Source organism: Magnolia sinica, chromosome 17 (genome assembly GCF_029962835.1).
Source record: "Magnolia sinica isolate HGM2019 chromosome 17, MsV1, whole genome shotgun sequence".
Lineage (NCBI taxonomy): Eukaryota > Viridiplantae > Streptophyta > Magnoliopsida > Magnoliales > Magnoliaceae > Magnolia > Magnolia sinica.
Window position 1 is genome coordinate 42880473 of NC_080589.1, and position 8255 is coordinate 42888727.

Genomic DNA, 8255 nt, shown 5'->3' on the forward strand with positions numbered 1-8255 from the left:
TTTTGGTATGGTATGGCCCGCCTGAAGGTCTGATGGATCCCTTCTTTCAGGTCAACGGCTAAAAAGGGCTTGGGAAGGGAATGGATGGTGTGGATTTAATACATTCATCAAGGTGGGGCCTACACAAGCGGGCCATCCCCAAACCAAGCTAACATTCATGTTTTCCCATTAAAACGTCCAGCGTCCAGGGACGCTGGACGGTCTGCCACTCAAGGTGGGCCTGCTCAGGTGGGCCACCACTGATGGATGGTGCGGTGCTACACATATAAGGTGGGCCCCACTTATAAATGGGTTAAATAAGATACCTACCTCATGGTGGGGTCCATTCAAGTGGGCCACATAACCTCATTAACAAAAAAAGAAAAAAAAATAAAATAAAAATAAAAATGAAACAATTAAAATAAAAAGGGAGAGAGATAGAGAGTGAGACCGTGTGATGGAGGGACCACTATGGGCCCTCCTCTGCACTAAATCATACATCAAGTGGGTCCCATTACATGTGGGGTCCATGGAATTGAAATCCAACGGTGGAGATCCTTTCTCCACTAAAATAGATGGTCTAGATGACCCTAAGCATACAAGAAAATAAACATCATGATGGGGTCCATGAAGAATGGCCCCATCGTGGAATGATCATGATGATCCAAGAGGGCCATCGGCCACATCTTAGGATCCAAAGTGAGATCCAAACCATTGATCGGTTGGCCTCACTTGGCCCATCTTAAAAAAAATGAAAATCTACCCTATCAAAGCACCCACCACTTGATCTTCTTGCTCCCTTGGCTTCCTTAGCTCCTTGTGCTCCTCTTTGATGGAGGAAGATGGGAAATGGATGGTTGAGATGAGAGATGAAGGGGTGGGAAAGGTGGGCCACACAAGTAGCTTGGGAGAAATGGGAGAGGGTCTCACGTATGGGTTTGTTGCTTGAAAAAAATATGAAGGAATAAAGGAGAGAGGGAGAGATAAGAGAGAGGGAGAGTAGCTTAGGTAGGTAATAATGAGTTGTAAGAGAGGGTGGCTAGCATTAAATGCTTGTAAGAGGGGTAGGGGTAGGTAGGGTGGCTATAGCTAGGGTAGGGTGGCTATAGCTAGGGTAGGGTGATGTCATTGTTCTCATAATTTCCTAGAGATTAGTGCCACATGGAATAGGTGAGCCCCGCAATACGCGGTCCACGGTCATTATAATGCATAGTCCCCAACTTATGATCTAAGCGTCGGTTTGACGCACAAGACGCGGCGTTGGAATCGCAGCGACGGAGCGGTCGCTATGATACAACTTTCGGATCAAGCCGTCATCGGTGCGCGGAACCTGGCCTAGGATCGTGTGCAAACACCGGATATGGTACGAGGGTTGACGGAATTTGACCGGAAGGACCGCGGAAGCCAACGGAACAGTAAGGATTAGGACACGGGTCTTACATCAGGACTGATGGAAATGGCCCCAGGGCCAAGGTATACTCAAGTTATATCCAAAGGGCATCTGTTTCAGTCTAACGGAGCACTTTTGGTGGCCCCTTTTCCACGTGTGGTCGGACTCAAGCTCCCTGACATTGGATCTAGGTCAGGCTGAGTTTTTGTTCTGATCGGGTTTACAGATCAGCCGTGGCGGACCAGTTTCAGTTCAACGGTCGCGAGCACTCGATCAGGGCCATAAGCACACCGACATGTGTGGGACATTTCTCCTGATCCAAGGGTGTATTTGGGTCTGAATCTGACGGTCTGAATCCTTATAATTGGCCCACAAGCCACATGACTCAGATTACTTAAATTCGGATTTCATTTCTAAAGATGTTCATGTTTCTCACACACTTTGCTCCGGGCTCAAGTTGTACATTTCTAGACACAATTAAGACTTGATTTTCGAAAGAGTTGTCAAGTCCAGTAATGCGACTATAACTGTATAGTTTTGCGGTCATCGGACTTTCGACGTGCGGTCCAGGTCCGATATAGAGTTTTGGTGTACTCCCGAGAGCAACTGGGTTTAGGGATGGATTCTAAATTTCAGGGTAATGTAGCGTCAATGATACTGCATGGTTTGGGTCTTGCAGATCATATTTAAAGTGATAAGTGCTAATTTCACAAGTACTCTAATTTAGCACTTGCTAATATTAACCTAATTTCTAAAGGTTTTGGTCCTAAGTGATTTCTCCCTGTGGTGGTACTCGGGTCCTTGTACGGATTTTTTCGAGACGTTATAATCTACTCCCCTTAAAGAAAATTTTTATCCTCAAAATTAGTACCTTTTCGTACTCCTCGAGAATCTGAGGGTAGTTCTTTCAAACCTCGGCTTTTGTCTCCCAAGTAGCCTCTTCTTCCGTGTGATGTGTCCACAAAACTTTCACGAGTGGAATAACCTTACTACGCAGCACCTGTTCCTTCCTATCTAGGACAAGCGTCGATCGCAGTATATATATAATGTCCTTGCTCAATTGCACCTGCTCCCATCTGATAATGTGGGAAGGATCGGAAACATATTGCTTCAGCATAGATACATTATATACGTTACGCACGCCCGTAAGTGGTGTGGGTCTTCTGTCACGCCCCAAACCCGGGGATGGATAACTTCCGTGATGCCCCGAATCCGGCACTCAACTTCCATATACCAAGTCCCGAGTTCGGCGCACCACAAGGAAGATTTTTGACTGAATTTTTTTTGGTATATACATATAATAATACCTGAGCATGAAGATCCATGATCAAAATACCAAGTAACACTCTCCATTATAAATCCTGATGGTTACAAGTACCATGCTTTCCAAGGGTACACGACATCAACATTGCCAAATCGAAAAATAGATACAATGCATCGAGAAAGCTAAATCTTCTAAGCTACTCCTGCCCTGAAAAAAAATGGAAAATAGAAAGCTTAAGCAAAAAGCCTAGTGAGTACACACGTGTGTGCAGTGTGTCGTACATGCAAGCAAGATGGATATGCCACGAAGAAATCATGTATGGTGAAAGGCATATAATACGTAAGGTATGATGTCAATGTCAATGCCAATGCAATACATATACATTATAGTAATACTCCGAGTTAATGCTACCAGCATCACTAAGTCATATTTTTATTTCTCTTATACCACAACTGTAACCATATTACATGCATCCGTAATCATATCATCATCATCGTTTTGTCATGTTATAATCATACAATATCAAAAATACTGGTAAGATCATGAATCATACAATATCATAGTAAGCGAAAATACTGACAAATCTATGAGTCATACAATATCAGAGTACGTAATACCGATTAGCTATTCAAATGAGGAGTCATAAAGAGCCAAAAATCAGATATCGAGGATACAATGTAATATAAAATTCCTAATGAGTTTACGAATACCGTCAGCCGTATATAAATACAGAAACACAGTAACCCAAAATGTCATATGCCGTGGATGTAATACAATATGGGGTGTGAAGGGAATGACCATGCTAAAGTGAATTTGGGATGATAGTACGTAGTATCGTAGACTATGGGGTCTATCACAAAGGACTTCTATCCAAACTAGTCTCATACCTAATTTGGATAGTCAAACTTAATGTGGTAAACTCTTGATCTCAGGTTAGTCACGCGCCCCAATAGAAATCCTGGCCATTACGAAGGTACACGTAACAAATAGTTACGCACCACCAGCCCGAGTAGATAGTGAATGCATGAATGAATGAGTATACAACTCCTGCTCAATAAGTCCACATATCAGCACAATTTATCTCTGGGATCATCACCGGGTTTTAGTACACTCCAAGTGGCACTGCTGCTCTCCTAGCCGCACAGTCCAAGTGAGCGTAAGAAACCTCCCTATCCGCCTGGCCAATAGTCTGCCAATACCTATCCGGCATGTCGATAGCGGACCCATTCATGAGCTGGTCAAACTCAGCCTAGTATTGCCCCTTACCCTCAGGCGAGTAAGGCCACACCCCTTTCCAACCGACCACGACACAGTGAGAGATGCGGCCTCCTGGTATTCGGCCCTCGTGCGCTCATAAATCCACTCAGTCTCGACGTTGGAGCGTCTCCTGGCCTCGGAGGTTTAGAGATTTTCACCCAGGGACATCTATGGCGCCCGTATGTTAGAACCAAACATTTTCGGTGTCCCATCTGACCATCCACGATATGCCTGTGGAGGCTATGGCTCTGATGTCACTAGGGCACACAATGCAAGATGCATGAGCCATACAATATAGTCATGTATCAATCCTGCGCATATCGTGCACTCATGTGAGATAACCTTCGCCTATCAGGGAGTCTCATAACAATCTGCCCAATGACATATGCAATGGTCAACCACATCTCATAACAAACATGCAGATGATGCGTATGGGCATGTATGATGATGCTATGTTGTCACATACTCATAATCGGTATCAATAACTAGCCTCAACAATTAGCTTCGACAATGTGGACATTTAACCAACATTGCCCCCAAGGAATGGCCCACATAAACATCAATACATACATCATGGTGAAATCACATATCACATTGGTCCTCAGATACATCGCTTTGGGTCTCACACAAGGGCCGCACATTCATCGCATTGGGCCTCACTCATGGGCCGCATATACATCACATTGGGCCGTATCATATGTGCACTACACATCGCAATGGGCTTCGGTTCATGGGCCATGAATATACCAAATCAGGCTTTACGACCCATGGGCTTCAAATACACAATAGGTGGGCCCTACACATGGGCCTCAAATACATCACAATGAGCCTCATCATATGGGCCGGAAATATATCTCAATGGGCCTTGCCCATAGGCCACGAATACATGGCTACACCAATTATGATAAGTCTTATACTACAACCACTTCACACGTCACATAGTTAATGGCTCATATTTGGTGCTGCATAGTTAAGGGCCAAGAGTCACATTTCATCGTACCATTTACGGTTTAGAGATCACAGTGTATAGAATCCAGGACCTTGATAGCATTAGCTTGGGTAACATAACCCTACATCACATTCGGTTTAGTGTACAATTTAGTTATATGTGATTCAAGTGGTGGTATTTATATCGATAAGCACAAACCTACGTTGTTGAATGACCATCAATGTCACTTGATTTCAAACGGTTAGGTGGCCTTGTACGTATTTCACATTCATACAATTAGATGACTACATATACTACATATACTCTACCATTGCCTATGATTAGGTGGCTATATATATATCAAATACCTACATGATTAATGGACCAAACATGTATATCACACCCTCACACCACTAGAGTCTACATATTTGTTATAATTAAACATGTTTAAGGGTTTAAACACAAGTCACATGATCCTATTACTTAGGGTTGTACTTTAACCAAAGTGCCAAGTGATTAAGGGCTGTCCACGATCAACCCATTTAAGAGATTAATCATCATTACTTCAAAAATTACAATACTAGTTCGTCAAATGTTTAACACATGGAGATTACAAACTCTTGTCGAAGAGGCCTAATGGTTGGCCCAAGGCTACCACTAATGGGCCCACATGGGATTCACTTAAAATGGGCTTTAACATTCTTAGACCCACAAATAAATGGAATTTACAATGAGTTCTATATGGTGGAGCTCATGGGGCTTCTCCATGAGGTTAAGTCGTATGTGACCCACTTAAGACTTAGGTCTACTTTGATTTTAGTACAAATCCTAAAATGATATGAGGAAGTGGATGGTTCGCATGGATTAAATAGATACCCCATGGTGGCCTTAGGTTGGATTCAATAGTTAGGTCCTTATTCTCACAACCTTATATTATATGGTCCAATTCAGGTTGGATTGACTGATCTTTGGGAGAATGCTCTAAAGGAGACCCGGTACATGGGCTAGATGGGTTGAATATCTAATACATCATCAGGATGACCCATAACAAATTTTTATTTTTTTATTTTTTTGTGATGAGAGTTTAATTTACATTATTTCATAATGTACGGCTATCTAATCATTGGATGGGCCTGATTCATGGTAACATACCGTCAAAAGGGTTGATAAAATAGATAAACAGTGAGGATCTTAAATATATATCATGTCATATCCATGGTAGATTAAGTGACATAAAACTTACATCAAAGTGGGCCTTACCACACACAGGTTGAGAGGTTTACCCTCCATTAAATATTCATAATCATGTGTTGGGCCCTCAGAGATGTGGTTCATAAATCCAGCCCATCCATTATGTGTATCCCACTTGGTTGTGGGGTCAAACCAAGTTTCAGATGCATCAAAATTTTAGGTGGACCCCACAAAGTGCTTTTATATACTTGAGCTCCGAGTTGTATGAACGGTTCAAAGAGATCAAAGCTACATGGGTCCCAAAGTGATGTATTTATTACATATATAGAGTTCATCTATTTTTTATTTTTATTTATTTATTTATTTTAGAGATTATTTTATAGCATTATCCAAAAATGAATCATATCCAAAGATTATCTGGACCTCACCACAAACAGTAGTGGAAATAATGATTTCACCATTAAACAATTTACACGGCCCACCTTAATATTTATTTTTCCATCCAATTTGTTCATAAGGTCACAAAGACTAGAATTAAGGAGGAAAAAAAACTAATTTCATATTGGTCCAAAACTTCTATGACCCAAAAAGGGTTCCAATGGTAGACGTCCAATCCCTGGTGCTTTTATAGTGTGGCCCACTTGATAGTTATATCTATCCTTTTTTTTTTCTCAAGCCTTAGGACAAGCTCACCAAATGGATGGATGGTTTAGATATAACATATACCACATGATCAGACCCATAAAATTGCTGATTTACTCAGCTTCATCAATTTATTTTTATTTTTATTTTAATTTTTTGATGGTGTGGGCCATCTGAGTTCGGTGTATGGCTGAAATTTGGGGGTGGCCCATTTTTAAACAGGACCCATCAAATGCATGGGACCGATGTTCGACACACATCATGGTGGGGCCCACCTCTTTCTAGCGTCAGCAGAGACGTTGCTTGCTGCAGCGTTAGATGCTGGCTGCAATAGCGTCGGTGCCATTTTGAATTTTTTTTTTCGTTTTTCATATTTGGGGCCCACAACAGGACAATCTAGTCCATCTGTTGTGTGTGTCCTACACGGTGGAGGGGTTAGTCTAAGTTTCAAATGCATAAAAATTTCAAGTGGGCCCCAGTAAGTACTTTTATATGTTTTAGCATGTCTTCACATGATTTTTAATGGTGTGGCCTACCAGAGAACTGGATTAGTTTCATTTTTCGACTCAACGCCTAAAATGAGCTGGAAAATTGGATGGACGGCATGGATTAAATACATACATTATGGGTGGGGCCCGTTGTGGACCCACAGCCCCAACCCCTTTTGAAAGGGGTTGCACATTGGCAACAATCAACGTCTCACTCTCCTTTATATATATATATATATATGTGGTGTGTGTGCACGTGTATGTGTGAGTGTGTGGCTAGCCCAATGGCCATACTTGAACAGTTTGGATGGCCTACATAATTCTGGTGGGGCCCACTATCAATGGGTCCCACATAAAGCCTATAATAAATTATTATTTATTTATTTATTAATTATTATAATTATTATTATTATTTTTTCATGCATCCATACCATTAATCACATCATTATCATCATATCATCACAAGTATTAATTTTATTTTATTTTTGTTTATATGTACTCTCCTATGTATCCACACCATTGATCACATCATTATCCTCAAATCATTTCCACTAATAATCATACAAATAATTTAAAAAAAAAAAAAAACAAACCAAGAGTGGAGTAGGTGTACTCACATTGATGAATTAGATGGATGGTTGAGATGGAATTGATGGTTGAGATAGATGGAAGGGATGGGATTGATGGAGTTGATGGCCCACCAAGATCACTCCTCTCTCTCTCTCTCTCTCTCTCTCTCTCTCTTATGGAAAATGGTAAAATGCTAAGGGATGGAGGAGTATTTATAAAGAAATGGATAAAATTTTGGTTAAGTTAAGCTAATGTGATTAATATTAGCTTAGTCTAAGATTATGGTACTTAATTCATACTTTGTAATTAATGGTGGATTAAAGGAGCATGGGATGACATGGTGTGGTGATGTCATGCATAGTGTATAGCATGGAGAAAGGTTGACTTTTCATACATATAAGAGATGAGAGGTATGGGTGTGTGACATCACACACATGAGTAGAGATTCTCTCACCCATGTGTGGCATGTACATGTGTGTATCACATGTGTTGTGCACATGTGTGGAATGAAATACACGGCGTCATGCGCACATGATACACTTATTA